The 16,859-nt window shown below is 40.3% G+C and overlaps 1 pseudogene; it reads left to right on the top strand.

Annotated features, from left to right (window-relative positions):
• LOC149240217 (UDP-glucose 4-epimerase-like) overlaps window positions 1-15,486 on the top strand; it is a 56,578-nt pseudogene extending 41,092 nt beyond the window's left edge.
• The last annotated feature ends 1,373 nt before the right edge of the window (window positions 15,487-16,859 follow it).

The following is a 16,859-nucleotide window of genomic DNA, read 5'->3' as shown; positions in this document are numbered from 1 at the left end:
CAACTACATGGTCCTTCTTAGACCCATTCTTCCTATTTGGGCACTTGGTGGTGTAGTGCCCAAATTTGTGGCATGAGAAGCACTTTATCTATTTGAGATCCTTCTTCTTCTTCTCACCTCTAGAGCTAGACTCGACCCCTCCTACACCTTTATTTCCCTTGGCCTTGCCCCTTTTCCAATTAGGTAAAAGTTATCCTCTTCTTCCATATTTATGTGAGACCCATTTTTGGCCTACCTCCAGATCTCCTCTTGGATGTAGTCACCCCATATCCACTCCCAATATTGAATCTTTTTTGTACCAATCACCATGATAGTGAAGTTTCCCATGACTTGGAAAAACCCAATAGTGCAAAATTTGACAAGCTCTATGTTCAAGAGTGTCTCCCCAACTCCAACTAGCTCGTCCCTCACTTGAGTGGACATGGTAAGGTATGAGACCACAAACTCAAACTTCTCCATCCTGATGTTTCTAAGTTTTTTCCTTAAGGACTAGTTTCCTCACCTCAATCGAAACTTGGTACAACAGTATGATGGTTTCCACATGGCTTGAGTGGTCTTTTTCTCAGATAAGTGAGGTATCATGTGGTCCTTGACTCCCTCAAGGATAATTCTTTTGGATTTCACATCTTTTTTGTTGTGTTGAGCCAACTATTGAAGGTTAGCTGGTTACGCTAGTGAAAGAAACTGAAACTGAAACCTTCAAATATATTCACCAAACATATTGAGTATTCTAACCTAGCATGCACAAATAAAAATAAAACCTGAAGATAATAACATGATAAAACACAATGACATTGGAGACACACAGAAAACCCAAATTGGGGAAACCTGCAATTTGTCTGTTCTTTATTTCTTCTTCAACAAAATTTCCAATCAAAAAATTACAATGAAGAGGGAGAAACTTACCTTTCACTCAACAACCTTTGAAAACCCCCCAATGCATAAGCTGTATTGTCCCTTTCCATGCCGACCTCTCCTTCCCATGTGCTATATGGAACTCATACATGTTGTATGAAATTTGTACGGATCCATATGACCTTCAACGCAGCCCCTCTACACTGGAAAAACTTGACTTGGTTGATGGTGACACTAGCTGGAAAATATGAGGGTGACACAACCTCTTTTCTTCTACTCTTCTGTGTTGGAAATGAAGCCATAGAACTAAAACCCCTGGAATCTACTAATGTTGAGAAGAACACACAGAATTATGATGCACTCAATCTATCAATCCACCAACATCCTTATCTCCTCTTTATAACTTGACCGGGGCCCCACCTAGCACTCCTAAAGGTTGAGAATACTTTATAACAGACTTAGATTTCTGATCCATGATCAGAAGAACGGGGCTCAGACTATGGTGACCCTCTGATACAGAATGGAATGGCTTGAGCAGGATGGTTTTCGTGGGTATAGGGTACTACAACCACCGGCACCTAGCCTGTAGCTACCCCTTACACTTCCTCAGTACTCGATCCCTGGTTGTATATGCCTAAAAACCATAAAATATTTTGCCTCTAGCCGGGTCATTTTTCATTGTCGTTTTCATTGTTTAGGGTTTCTTTTGTATGAGGAGGACTATGCACAGGTCACTTTCACCCTCCTCCCCGACGGTTATGTGACTATTACTCCCTAGCTCCCGTATCGGTCTACTCTTCTCGGGGCTTTCGTATTTGTCTAGTTCCATTCCCATTGTTGTTGGTGCCAGTATTCCATCGGCCAGCTTGTTCCGAGGTGGTTAGCCATTTTTTAGTGCAGCTTTTGTTATGGACGTTGATGAGGTGGATTATTCAAAGGACCTCTAGAGGAAGGCTCCATCTGGCACTCCATGTTTGCAGCTACTAAAGGTATGTATAGCGAAGGCCTCTTGTAATTTTGTTGATTTCCCTCAGTCCTCTGGTCCTGCTCACTCTACCTCTATTATGCCAGAAGAACCCTCATCTTGGCTGCCTTTCTTTGTGTCCTCCATGGCTACCCTAGGGTTTCTCTCGGACTGCTTTCACCCTTCTCCGAATATCATGGGTCCATTTGTGCCGCCGGGCCTCTCTTCTGCATGTCTGTCATGAGCCCTGCTTGAAGTCCCCCTGCCGGTCGCTCCCCTCCCGTCCTCTGCACACTCCATCCCCTCAGGTAGTTTTTCCTCGGTTCCCCTCCTATCTGAAGCCATTCTTGACATTCCCTTTGACCCTAACCCTAACCCCCCACCCGAAGCTCCAGAAGATGTGAGGGTTTCTGTAAACCCTAGCCACCCGCCCTCCTGTCCCTTGAAGAAACAGAGGTGCTTCAAATACCGGCCTGGAGACGCGATGAACTATGCAGACAAAGTTTTGGTTGATCGAATTAGAGGGAGGACCTATTCTACAGCCAAGCTGAAATCATGGGCCACGAAGATCTGGGGACAACACTTGGCTGACATCCCTTTCCTCTAGACTTTCGCCAGTGGATGGTTTTCTTTATGCTTTGCAAGGGCCGACCATACAAGCTGGGTTCTCTCTTCTTTCTGGAATTTTGAGAACGCACCTGTGCTCCTCAATTGGACGCCTCTCTTCGACCCGGAGACTGAGAAAATTGGGGTCGGACCAGTTTGGATTAGGCTCCCTGGTCTGCCTCTACAGTACTGGTCAGAGGACATTTTTCGGAAAATTGGGAATTCCCTGGGCACTTACATGGAGTTCGACAAGTCATATCAGACCATGGGAATGATGGCCTACACAAGAATCCTTGTACACTTAGATACCAGAGGAGGTCTTTAGGAATTCATCACCATACAATGGAGATCCTTCTTGCAGAAATAGCCGATGGATTACGAAGGTATCCCCTATCACTGCAGAAGGTGTCATTAGGTGGGTCATCTCTACAAGGCTTTCCCCCTCCTAAAGAAGCATAAGAGCAGGAACAAGTTCTGCCAGCTGAACAGCCGTGTCCTCAGGCAGCGAAGACCTAGACGGCAGAGCAGAACAAGACATCGGATACAGTGGAAGTGTCGCTTGCACCAACACTGAAGAAGAGAGGCAAGAACCATATTTGGCCTCCCTCCCCACCTCTAACGCTCTCCAGGGCTGCAAAATTTGACGTCTTCTCTTCGGGTATGTCTCTATTTTCTAATGTCTCTGTATCTCCACATTCTGCATCTTTTCTATCACTCTCTTCCCAGTTGCCCCCATATGTTTTGGTTCCCCCCCCCCACCTGGCCCTATTCCGGGCCTCCAGATTCCACCCCTTCCCTAACAAGAAGGACAATCCTATATGTCTTGCTCCCTCTCGGTGCCTCTTCCTATTTACACTTCTTGCTCCCTCTCCTCTGCCCCGATCCCTTCTCTTCTGCCTCCCTCCCCCTCGGTTAACTCTGCCCCGAGGTACTCTACCCACTCCAAAACCAAGGAGAGAGAGCCAGATGCAGTAGGCTTTGATGTGGATTCTCCCTTGGTTTCACCCAGACCAGGGAAGGGCAGACCTTCCAACCTTCACAAGGCGATTGCACAAGCTAGTGATGAGGTTGTCCAAGGTAAGAAGAAAACCATTGAAAGGGTTCTTAGAGCAAAGGATACCCTCCCCCCTCCCCCTCCATGAAGCTTTTATCTTTCAATTGTAGAGGGTTGGCTAGCCCCGAGAAAAAATTAGCCCTGAAGCGACTATTTCTGTCTGAAATGGTCGATGTGATTTTCTTACAAGAAACCTTAAGTATGGCAGATTCGATCATTCCCCTTCTGAAATCTTGGTTGCTGGACTGGACCTTCCATGCTCTGGATGCCTCTGGACGATCTAGGGGGGTTGCTATAGGGTTCAGGAACAGGACTATTGAAATAAGGAACATCTGGGGTGGTGGGGGTTTCATCGGAGCTGATATCTTCTCCAAGGATTTGGAGGATGAGATAAGGGTTATCAATGTCTATGGCCCCTGTCAAAACAAAGAGATTTTTTGGAGAAGGCTTTTTAGCACCTCTCTCTTTCAGGCAGACAATGTGATCCTTGGCGGGGATCTGAACTTCTCTTTGGGATTCATGGAATCATGGGGCCATATGGCTCAGATAGACCCACTATCTGAAGTTTTTGTGCAAATGCTAGAGGATTATCACTGGATCGACATCCCATCTGCTAAGATCCAGCACACTTGGAAAAACAATTGCACTGGAAGCCAAAGTCTGGCTAGGAGATTGGACTGATTCCTTATTAAGGAGGCCTTCCATGCCAAACACTCCCGATCGAGGCAATGGGTAGGCAATGGAGGAATCTCAGACCATCGGCCTATTTTTCTGGAATTAGATGACAGATCCCACAAGATCTCAGCTCCTTTCAAATTCAATTCAACCTGGCTAAGGGACCCCACCTATATCAAGCTGGTCACCAAGTTTTGGCAATCCCATCTAATCTCAGAGGAGGTGGATCCTGCAAAAGGTTTTGTCAGTAATCTCAAGGACCTAAAGGGCTTATCTAGAGAATGGGCACACAAGAAGAGGGAGCAAGAGGACACTAACTTAAAACAAGCAAAACATGCCATCTCAGATCTTGAAGAACAATCAGAGGGTACTTTTACCTCTCCGGAGCAAAAAGAGCAGTGTGCTCTCCTAATAAAACAAAGATCCCAAATTCTTAAGGACAGAGAAGAAAGTTGGCACCTCAGGAGCAAAGCGACCTGGCTTAAGGAAGGAGATGAAAACACAAAGTTTTACCACCATTTTGCTAATGGGTGAAAGACCATTAATACCATTTGGGAGCTCCAGAATGATCAGGGACAAAAGGTTAATACCTCCAGAGAGTTGGCATCCTTAGCCAGCTCTCATTTCAAAAGCATATATTCGGCCCCTAGAGAGGCCAACATTCTGGAGATCATGCATATAGCAAAACTCTTCCCTCGGTTTGTTGAGTTGGAGGAAGCGAAGGAACTATCCAAGGAGGTAACCTTGGGGGAATTAGAAGCCACCATCAAAGGTTTTCAAAGAGATAAGAGCCCTGGGCCTGATGGCTGGACCATAGAATTCTACCTTGCTTTTTTCGACATCCTGGGCCATGACCTACTCAAGGTGGTGGAGAATTGTCGCCTCTCTGGAAGGATGTCTCCAGCTATCAAGTCCACTTTCATTGCGCTCATTCCCAAATCTGACAAGCCCTCCTCTTTTAATGATTTCCGCCCCATCTCGCTGTGCAACTGCCTTTACAAGATAATGGCCAAAATCATAGCAAACAAGCTCAAGCCCATCCTCTCGGCTCATATTTCCCCCGAGCAATTTGCCTTCCTTCAGCACCGCCAAATCCATGAAGCTGTGGGAACTGCACAAGAACTTCTTCACTCAGTGCACATAAGGAACCTGAAAGGTATGATCCTAAAGGTGGATTTATCTAAGGCTTTTGATAGAGCAAATTGGCTTTATATTTGACTGCTACTTACGCACCTGGGCTTCCCTTACATATACATCAAATGGATCATGAGCTGTATTACCAATGTCTCATACAGTGTTCTTCTCAACGGTGCTCCTACTCCTTTTTTCTCGGCTGAGAGGGGACTAAGGCAGGGATGCCCTCTCTCCCCTGCTATTCCTTCTCATCATGGAAGGCCTAAGTAGAACTATAGGGGCTGAACACAGAAGGGGCAGAATAGTGGGTATAAATATTATGGTCAACTGCTTCTTAAGCCACTTATTGTTTGTGGACGATGTTCTCATCTTCTTGAATGGTAGTATTGACAACACCACGGTTCTACAGAACTTCTTTGATATCTTTCAGAAGGCAATAGGCATGGTTATTAATGTACCAAAGTCTACTTTGACTGCAGCAGGATGCTCCCAGCTTGAAGTACAATTTTCACTTCGTTGTTTCCCTTTTACTTTACACTCTCTGGAGGAGGGGCTGAAATACCTAGGTTTTTGGTTGAAGCCTCTAGGCTAGAAACTTGTAGATTGGACTTGGCTCATCTCTAAGGTGGAAAAGTGATTGAACATTTGGTTCAATAGATATCTTTCTCAAGCTGGCAAGCTAATCCTCATTAAAGTTGTTTTGGAAGCGACACCGGTATACTGGATGACTTTGGCCTAGATCCCTAGGGGGATTCTTGCTAGGCTACAAAGCATCTGCAACAAATTTCTATGGAAAGGAAACAAACAGGGAAGTCTCTTTGCCTGGGTTAAATGGGATACTATTGCTAGACCCAAGAGATGGGGGGGTTGGGGCATCAAAAAACTGGACATCTTCGCTAAAGCGTTGGCAGCAAAATTGGGTTGGCAGCTAATCACAACACAAAGTCTCTGGACAAAGGTTGCCTATGCTAAGTATATCTCCCCTTCAAATACTATGGATTGGATCTAGATGGACCATCGGATCAACAACAATATTTCCATCATTTGGAAGGCGGTGCTAAACTCCCTTCCCCTCATTCGTGAAGGTTTAACATGGAGGATCCATGAGGGGAATGCAGTTCGAATTGGTGTCGACCCCTGGATTGGATGCGGGAATGCTCACAGGCTCCCAGCAGAGGTGACTGGTCTTCTAGCGGATCAAGGCTACACACATCTCTGTCACATTGCTGACCCTACAAATACAACACTTTTTCAGTAGGCTTGGAAGTCAGCCCTGGACCTCCACCTTCCGGCCCAATGGCATCAGGACTGGGATGGATTTATTGAGGCCCTAACTCAAGCTCATATTCGGATATCAGAAGGAGAGGATGAAATTGTGTGGGCACATGCAAAAAATGGAAGATATTCGCCTAAGGATGGGTACCTGAAGCTCATGGAAGCTACAAAACCTGAGCATATAGAGCCTTGGTGGAAAGCCCTTTGGAAGCTAAAAGCAGCCCCCAGAACGCGATTGCTCATGTGGTCCATCCTCTTCAACAAAATCCCAACCGGTCTAAACTTAATGAAGCGATCTTTCCATGGACCCTTTTGGTGTCACCTATGCAGAAGCAATGAGGAAAGTACTGAGCACCTTTTCCTAGACTGCTCTATCATCTCTGAGTAATGGAACAACATCCTGGCACATTTCCCCTCCCTTCAAGGATGGTGCGGGAGGACTATACGTGAGGCCTGGCTTAGTTGGTTCGGTGGACACAGGGGAAAAGACAAGAATCTGCCCCTTCTGATGTGTTGGGCTTTTTGGACAGCAAGGAACCAGGCCATCTTTGACCACAAGGATCCCCACTGGCTCTCCATCAGAACCAGAATCATAGCCGACTTTGATTCTCTACCTGAGGAAGTCTCTCAGCCTCCCCCTAGGGACATTCAACCGGAACACATAGATAAATCAATTCCTTGGGCCTACTTTGATGGATCAGCCCAAGAAGAGGGCTGTGCGGAGGGGGGGGGGGGGGGGGGGGGGGGGGGGGCATCCTCTACCTGAGGGAATCTCACTGCTTCAAAATCCAAATGAACCTGGGAAGAGGCACAAACAACTATGCTGAGCTAGCCACTACCAAACATCTCCTCCACTTTGCTCTTGAAAAACACTGCACTCATCTCCAACTGTTTGGGGATTCCAAACTTGTTTGCAACTGGCTTAATAGAACATCTCATTGCTCTGCATTCTCATTGAGGCACATTTTGGATGAGGCTCACAGACTTATAGCATCCTTTGATAACTTTGTCTGTCATCACATTTACAGGGAGCGCAACTCAGGGGCAGACTACCTATCAAAGGAGGCAGCGCGCCGGCAGGAAGAGGACTAGTTGATACAGGAAGAAATTGATGGAACCTTCCATCAGTTTTATCACAGACCGTTCATAGATCTTCACTTGCACCAGGAGACATAAGCACTCTGTCTTTATATTTTTTGGTTTTCCTAGTTTTTCGTATGTTGTTTATATTTCAGTACATATGGTTCTACAGAACTCTCTTCTAGAGACTATTTTGACAGACTTTCAGTAAGGACTGTTTCAGTGATATTATAATTTTGAGACCTTCATGATCTCCCTACGTGGAGAATTTAGTTTTTTGGTTTTGTTGTTGTTCTTGTCGGTTAAAATCTGATAAGTGACAGTTTTGAGACCTTTATGATCTCCCTGCGTGGAGAATGCAGTAAATTTTTTTGTTGTTGTTGTTTTTACAAATAGTTTGGGGAGGCAACCAGCCTCAATATGCATATGCTATGGCATCTACAGAATGTAATTTCTTATCATTAATAGAAATTATGAATTTTTCCAAGGGAAAAAAAAAAACATAAGGTTGATATCAAATTATAATTTTACTTTGGAAAAATATTTTTTTCTTAAATCAATACATAGGTTGAGAATCATTAACAACCCAACAGTTAAATACTCATGTCTTGTATTAATACTATTAATATAATTGTTGATTGATTATGAGACAAGTTTGCTTACTTTCTCATTTTCCATACTTTGTAAAATATGTTGTTTGAGTATAAAACATTTATAAATAACAAAATTCCACTTATAAAATGTTATCTTAGAATTGTTTTTGTGACTATACTTGTTTTTAATCAACTCCTTTAATTTATTTATTTTTTATATAGTAAAATCAAAATTATAATTTTTTTATGGATTCTAATGGGTTTGGAGATGAGGGTTTCTCTCGAGAATCTCTGACATCGCCCTAGCATATCAATTTTCCTCCCTTTGAAATGTTGATCCACTCTTCCATGCCACTTTCTAACCTCAGTGTGGCTTCCTCCTAGGGGGAGGGGTCTCAAACCCTTGTTACTGCAATATAAGCATTGGTGATGCTTCAACGGGCCATCATGGCCCTGCTTCCAATTTGTGGACTCAACACTCTGGATCAACAACCCAACGAGATAAACAACCCAAGTAAGCTAGGTGAATGCACCCATCCTGGGCGCAACTTAGTAAAACAAGAGGCAGAAAAAATGTCACCCCAAAGTTTCCCAAAACCCATGTTATGTGATAAAATATGACTCTATCCTAAGCTATATTGAACACATGCAAGATCACTCTCTCATTTGTAAATTCCTAAGAGTCTCACCTATTGAGAAATACTTGTCCATGTGGATTAAAAATAAATTGCAACTAAAGGGCCATATTGAGTTGTAGATAGGCGCCAAGAGATTCTTCATGACATTTTTTACCAACCTCAAGGAGCCCTCATAATTCCTAAATAATGTAGGACTCTTTCTCCTCTTCTCGACTCCTAGATGTAACCCCAATGATGAGAAGTTTTTGGCTTCTCCTTGTGGATTCACTTGTATGCCTTGTTAGTTGAACACTGGTAAGAAGATATCTTGGCTAACATAGTCCATGCACTTGGATCCTACATCAAAATCTCAAATATCACCAAAAGAAGGAGATACACGATATATGCTAGAATTTGTGTCTACATAAATATTTCCCAGCCTCTCCCAGAATCCATTAAAATATTCTTGCACAATGAGGTTACTATCTAACCCATCGATTACGAGCATGTCCCTTTCCAGTGCCATTTATTCCATGAATATGGCCACCTCTTCTGGGATTTTCCTCTCCTAAATCACTCTCCTCCCCTTGTGCAAGCAACAACTACAGAGCCTGATGGATTCACACCGCAAAATATGTTTCATCAGAACCGATACAATTCAATTCCCAATCGCAGGGAGATTCCTCAACACAACAACCAATATGAAGTATTTTCCCACATGGAGGAATCTCCTGAATATGTAGAGACATGTTAGGTAAATGAGGGCCCACAAGGCACAACATCTCAGGATCCCTCTGAAAAAAAAAAAAGGAAAAACCAAGAGAACTTAGCTTGTAACACTTCGACCCCACGGGTTCCAAAAAAAATGGAGGTTGAAGCTCCTATCACTAAACAGATAATCCTAAAGGATAATATTGTAAGTAACATGAAAACTAATAGAGAGTATACAATAGATCCATAAATCAATGAACAAATATTATTGAAAATTCTAGATGAACTATAAAATGAAGATCCTCAAGTGGTCCTAGAGCCCAAAATGGTCCAAATTAGACAAACCCTGCTCATATTGCAAAACAACTCTGTTATCACTCAAAAATTTCCAACACCATCACGAATTCCTCCTAAACCTCAGTTATCAGGATCCAAGTTAGCTCTCAAGGTCAGCCACAAAGAGAAGAGACGGGGTAGGAAGATAATTTAGGAGATAATTTAACAAGAAAGAAGCTTAAACTTGGCTAACTCAAGGAAGATACATTTTCTTTCGAAGACCTTTTCTCCATCTCCACCTCTTTCTACATGAATATTTTTTCCAGGAATATAAGGGGCCTGAATAGCAAATCTAAGCAACGGATCCTGAAGAATCGCATTAAAAAAGAGAAGCCTAGCATTGTTATTTTGTAGGAGACAAAATGTACAATCAAAATAATGGATACCCTTTCTCAAACAATTTGGAAAGGGAGCCAAGTTCAATCCTTAGATGCAATTGGAATGGTTGGGGGCATTTTTGTAATATGGAACCTTGAAGAAGTAGATATACAATATTGGATTGTCATGCCTTGTATCCTTGCAGACATAATGTATCCCATTGGCTCAAGGGACTCCTATGCCTTAATGGTTGTCTATGGGCCACAACAATATGTTGATAAAGACATTTTCCTAAGTAATCTTTCTCTACTTCATAGACTCTTACAATTCAAGCCTTACACCGTTAGAGGAGACTTTAACATGATTGTATCTCTTGAGGAGAAAAAGGGTGGCATTTGAATATTGGACGGGGATTCCACCCTCTTCAAAGACACAATTAAATCCATGCAAACAATGGATGTCTTGACTATTAATGGTTTGCACACTTGGAATAACAAGAGAGGCAACATGCACCAAATAACTAGTAGACTTGATCGGTTCCTATCCTTGGAATATCTTCTAGAAAAGGATTTTGTCATGGAGGCATCACTATTGCCTTGTGTTGGCTCTAACCATTGGCCTATCACATTGGAAGTTGATCTCAAATCAACCCCAAGAAATCGAACCTTCTGTTTTGAATGTTTTTGGCTCACAAATCCTTCATTTGTCAAAAAGTCAGGGATTTGTAGCAAAACTTTTAAGCTCCAAGAAATTTGAAAAAGTACAAATTCCAATAGAAGCTCAAGCTCCTCAAAACGTAGATCTAGAAATGGAATCAAGAAAAGTTTGACAACATTTTTGAAGAAAAATATTGGCTTGAGGCACAACTGGAAGCAATTCAACAAAAATTCATCCTGGAAAGATGCACCCAGGAATTAAATCAGCAGGAGGGGGAGCTTGTTGCACAACTATAACAACGAAAGAGATAGGAAGAAAAAATTTGGTGAAAAAATTTAAAGAACTAATTGGTTAAAAGAAGGTGAATGCAATACCCAATACTTTCACAAATCTATGCTCAAGAATCGACATAAAAATAAAATTTTCTCCTTGAGAAACTCCAATGGGAAAAGAATAACTACCCACACTAAGATAGAGAAAGAGGTTACACCTTTTAGAACAATCTGTTAAAGTATCTAGTTCCTCACCGCCTCTCAACGATTGGGAAAATTTTACAATACACCCACAAATTTGTTAGTGATGATTAGAATGTGGCCCTAATGCTGGAAGTTACAATGCAAGAAATGGAAAAATTTGTCATGAGTTTTCCAAAAAATAAAGCACTAGGCCTAGAGGGTTTCACCTCAGATTTCTTCCAGTCTTATTGATCTTTTTTGGGGGTGGAGATGGCAGAGGTTATGGATCTGAGCAGATTCAGACCCATCGCTTTGTACAATGTCATATATAAAATCATTTCCAAGATCATAGCTACCAAACTAAATCCCTTGTTTGCTACCTTAATCTCCAGAGAGAAATTATGATGCATTGAGGGTAGATAAATATTGGATGGAATCATGGTGGCTCACAAACTAATTCACTCCATGAAAAGGCTCAAGAAGGAAGGTATGATAATCAAACTCAGTTTTTCCAAAGCCTTTGATACACTTAATTGGTCTTACCTGTTCCATATTCTCAAAACTTCTCACTTCTATTACCAATGAACAACCTAGGTCTCAACTATGTTTTTCACCCCTTTTTTTCCAATTTTGATCAATGGATCCCCTTCCTCTCCCTGTGGTGCCTCTCAAGGCATCCTTCAGGGTGATCCACTATCCCCTTCCTCTTTTCCCTAGTTGTTGAAGGCCTTGGTTGATACTTGAAGGAAACAATTCTCAAAGGAAATAATCAAGGCCATTAAACTAAGCAGGCATATGGAGCCCATCACCCATCAAAAATTTGTAGATGATGAAATGTTGATGGGTAAACCTACTATCCATGAAGCACTTTCCTTGAAAAGATCCCTTGATGATTTCATGGCAGCCTTTGAAACCTCTATTAATGCCTCCAAGTCACAAGTCTTTTCCTTTAACACATCTACAACCATTTAGGCTCACCTTGCTAGAGTCACGGGCTTCTAGCGAGCCACCCTCCTTGTCATTTACCTTGGTACTCCTCTTGTGTATAATTCTCTAAAAATCAACCATTTTTAGAGAATTATACAAGACATTGTGGATAAAATTGCAACCAAGCTAGAAAATTGGGCATTAATCTTTGAACCTTGCTAGAAGACTTGTTCTACTAAAATATTTTTTGTAGGCCTTTCCTATTTATATAATATCATTCCTAGCAATGCCCAAAGGGGTATTGAGTTCAATCTACAATCTCTATAGATCCTTTGTTTGGGGTGGCACTACCAGAGAACGAAAGTGGGCACTAGTTGACTTGGAGAAAGTCTGCCTTCCAAAAAGTCGAGGTGGGCTTGGGCTAAGAGACCCAGAAAAATTCAACAAAGTAATGGGGGGGAATTTATGGTGGTGATGGCTCTAGGAAGGTGATGATCTATGGAAATCCATATGGAATAATAAATATTTCTTGGGACAGATTCTTGTCTCCATGTTACACTCCCTCGAACATACCTTTGGCTTACCAATATGGAACCTAGCATATCAAAACAAATTATTGGTCCAAAAGAACTCATTCTGGGAAATACATAATGTTGGTCAGGCTAAATTCTAGGAGGCTTCAATAAGAAATTCCCCCCATAATCTTCACTCCCTTTCCCTGAGTTAGCATCTCTGATGAAAGGCAAAGGATTCACATAGGTGGCACACTATTGGAAGACTCAAAACGACAATTCTCCGTGGAGGATATAGAAATGCAAGGAAGAATGGGGCTTTGACATCCCCCAAGAAGAATGACATGATCTTGAACAAAAGCTTGAACAAAGAAAGATTCCCATAATAAATGGCCCTAACAAACTAAGTTGGGGTACAATATGGCTAGAACATTCTCAGTAAAAGAAGCTAACTCTTTAATTATCATAGACAACTTACCACCTAGGGATAAAATATAATCATAGATTTGGAATGGAAATTGGTGGCCAAATATAATGCACTTCCTCTAGATGTTAGCTTGCAGAAGAACACTAACATGGGATTGCCTCCAAAAAAGAGGTTTCGAGGACCTCTCCTATTTCCACCTTTGTAGAGATCAACAAGAAACAACCAATCATCTTGTTAAGGAATGCCCCTATGTACAATATCACTGGACGCAACTTGCACTATTTTTCAGGCAATGTGATTGACAGATTGTCAAAACTATCTTTTCCTGGAGAAATGTTGTGTTCAACTGTACTACAATTAGCAAAGCTTTCTCGTTGGCTCTTGGATTTGTTTTATGGTCCCTCTAGAAAGAAATGAATTGTAGAAATTTTAAAGGACTCTCAAGGGAATCTCCAGACATTTGGACTCAAATTATTGTTAATATAAGAGAATCTATCATTTTCTCACACTGGTTGGTGGACAATTAGCCCTCCTCCACAAAGGAACCTTTCATTCTCTTTGCTCTTAGCATATCTCATGCATTATTTAGCTCGAATCAACTCTCTAGAGCTCTAAATACATCGTCTCCAACTTTGTGGTCTCCCCCATCACAACTCTTCATAAAATACAATTTTAATTTTGATGGTGCCTCAAAAGGAAACCCTAGCTCTGCTGGTTTTGGGGGCATCTTCAGAAACCATAGTGGAGATCCTCATTTCCTCATAGTTAGTTCTATGGGTATCAACAATAAAAACATGAGGGAATTTTTTTCTTCGGAACAAGGTCTCCGATTAGCGCATGCGTAGGGCTTCCATAAACTCGTCGTCGAGAGAGACTCTCACTTGGTGATCGAAACTATTTAAAAACTTGATAATGCTAAAAACTTATGGTAAAATGTGTGTTTTCCTTGTTGGGATGCTTCAAGTTTTGGGTGAACACGTCGCCCATCTTCAGGGTGAAGTGTTCACCCTAAACATTGGACATCCAAACAAAGAAAACACATAGTATAATAGAAGTTTGTATCATTAATAAGTTTTTGACTGTAAAAATCTTCATGCAAAAATTCTTAAAAACTGCAAAATGGATCTCACCCTGACAAAATATCTTCTTGTTGACGATTGGGTAACTATGTAGTCAAAATCGCATAGCTCCTTACTCATCTCCAAGTCCTTATTCTAACATACATACAATAGACATGCAATAAGGTTGTTGATTCTCTTTGCAAACATTGGTGGCACTAACTCCATAATTGATGACATCCTTGGATTCAATTCACGACCCCTCTCTTAAGGTTGATTGTATTAATATTATAGTTAAAGATCAAGAGCGGCCCTCCTCAACCTCAAATCATGCTTAACAAATTCCCCAGCTAGGAATGTTAATCAATCCAAGTGACTCAAGAGGGAACCCTCGATGCTCATAAGTGCCTCCAATTCTGTTCCACAAGTCATGATCTACACAATTGATTACTTACTTTGTTGGATGCAATACTCCCGCTTTTTCCTGGTATTTGGTTATTATGTGGACGTGTTAGTTGTGCCAAAAATTTGGGTTAGCTCTTGAAGCATTGTCAATTATTTTTATGATGTTCTTTAGTTGGTTTTTTCATCATTAGCTATAGCTTATGGCCAATTCAAGGTGATTCCCTGTGTTGAAGACTTCCGACTTTTTACAATAAATCCATACGCATGCACTAAGCTCTTCCTTGAAGAAATAGCCTATAATATTTATAAGGTAGATCCAAAATAGAGAATAATTTTGTTGAGACACTTCAACCCAATTGGAGCTCACCCAAGTGGCCAAACTGGTAGAGATCTTAGAAGAATTCCAAATAACCTCATGCATTTCATCCAATAAGTCGTTGAGGGTAGGGAACTAGCGCTGAAAGTACGTGGTAATGATTACCTAACAAAAGATGGCATAGCGGGTCGAGACTACATTCATGTGGTAGACTTAGATGGTAAGTCATATTTTGCGCTTCAAAAACTATTTAAAGTAAGTGACATAGGTTGTATAAATTATAATTTAGGCATTGGGCATGGTACCTTTGTTCTTGAAATAGTGGTTGCATTTGAAAAGTCATCAAGAAAGAACATTCATGTCAGGATTTGTCTAAAGTGATTAGAAAATGCAACAATTATTTATGTCTCTATAGAAAAAGTTTTATAGAAAAATTTTTACATGAATTAAGTTGGAAGGCTAAATATGAGATATAAAAATGTGTAAAAATCAATAAAATTGGACACCATAAAACCCATGGGTTACACACTCCCTAAGAGTACAAATAAATATATATACTTGACTTCTTATTAAATAAAATTTATTATATTCAATAAATAAATAAATATACAATTATAATCTGTAATTGGTTCCCTTAATTTGTTATTTCTTACTAAAATAAAATGAAGAAAGTAAAAATGTTTAATAAAAAGGAAAAAACTTCCAATAAGATTAGTATGATTTCTAATGTTTAATAAATAGATTAGTATGATATAGTTCAGTCCCAAGGAGATTTCATGATTGCTGGATAATCGTGAGACCGTGTAATAGATTGTTCCAAAGCAAGCACTTTATGTCTCATAAAGAAATATCGAAGAAGACGTGTTGTAACTTCTTCTTCTTTTTTTAATTTAGTTTAATGTTGAGATTTAATATAAAAAAAATTTGTGGAAATTGTATTAGAGAATTTAATATAACGGTTACTTATTAATATTTATTTTTAATTAATTAATAAATTATAATTATAATTTAAATATTATTTTTTAAAAACTAACCATTTAATAGAGCGGTTACTTATTAATATTTTTAATAAACTAATATCATTATTTAAATATTATTTTTCAAAAATTAGTAGTTTAACATAGTCGTTACTTAATAATATTTGTTTTTAATATATTAATAAATTAATATCATAATTTAAATATTATTGTTCAAATATAGTCGTTACTTGTAATTATGTCTCTACATTGCTCCCTATTTAAGTCTTTGCCATGGTCTGTCTCTTCATCTGGTCCTGATGATGAACCACACTTGTTGGTTCGAAATGCTTTGGCCAAAAATTTCTCTTATGTGATTTCTACCGAAAGACTTTGCTTAATTCATTACGGATCACAAAAGCTTGAATACATAACTTAATTTATTGTTGAAAGTTAGACATTTCTTACATGTTGGAAGATTATTTGTGACTCACTCGTCTATAAGAAAGGTAAATCTCCTTAACCTTAGTGAGTGTGGACTTTGTGCTAATGTAGAAGCATCACAAAAATAAGTTACCCAGAAATCTAATAAACTTGCAGCCCAATAGAGATGTTGTAGTTGCGGGGTTATTTTACATGTCAACTCAAATGTCCAAATACAAGTTTATTGGTTTGGTGGTAGTGGCACAAACACTAAAGCAAAAGTCCTTGCTCTATAGGGCTTGCTATTTTATGCTAGGAAACTTCATATGGAGAGGATTTTTATTTATAGCAACTTGATGGTTATTGTTGATTGGTCCAAAAAAAAAAGATAAATCTTTGTTCCCCTAATCTAGTTAACTAGATGCTCCATATTGAGAAATTAAAGAAAACATTTATAAGCATTATTTTTTTACTGTATTTAACAATCAAATCACTGTATAATAAA

The sequence above is a fragment of the Pinus tabuliformis genome, chromosome 8, assembly GCF_031772625.1.
Source record: "Pinus tabuliformis cultivar Carrire ecotype Pingquan chromosome 8, CPIR1, whole genome shotgun sequence".
NCBI classification, from domain to species: domain Eukaryota; kingdom Viridiplantae; phylum Streptophyta; class Pinopsida; order Pinales; family Pinaceae; genus Pinus; species Pinus tabuliformis.
Note: the sequence above shows the minus strand (reverse complement) of the source record. Positions and strands in the feature narration are given on the sequence as shown.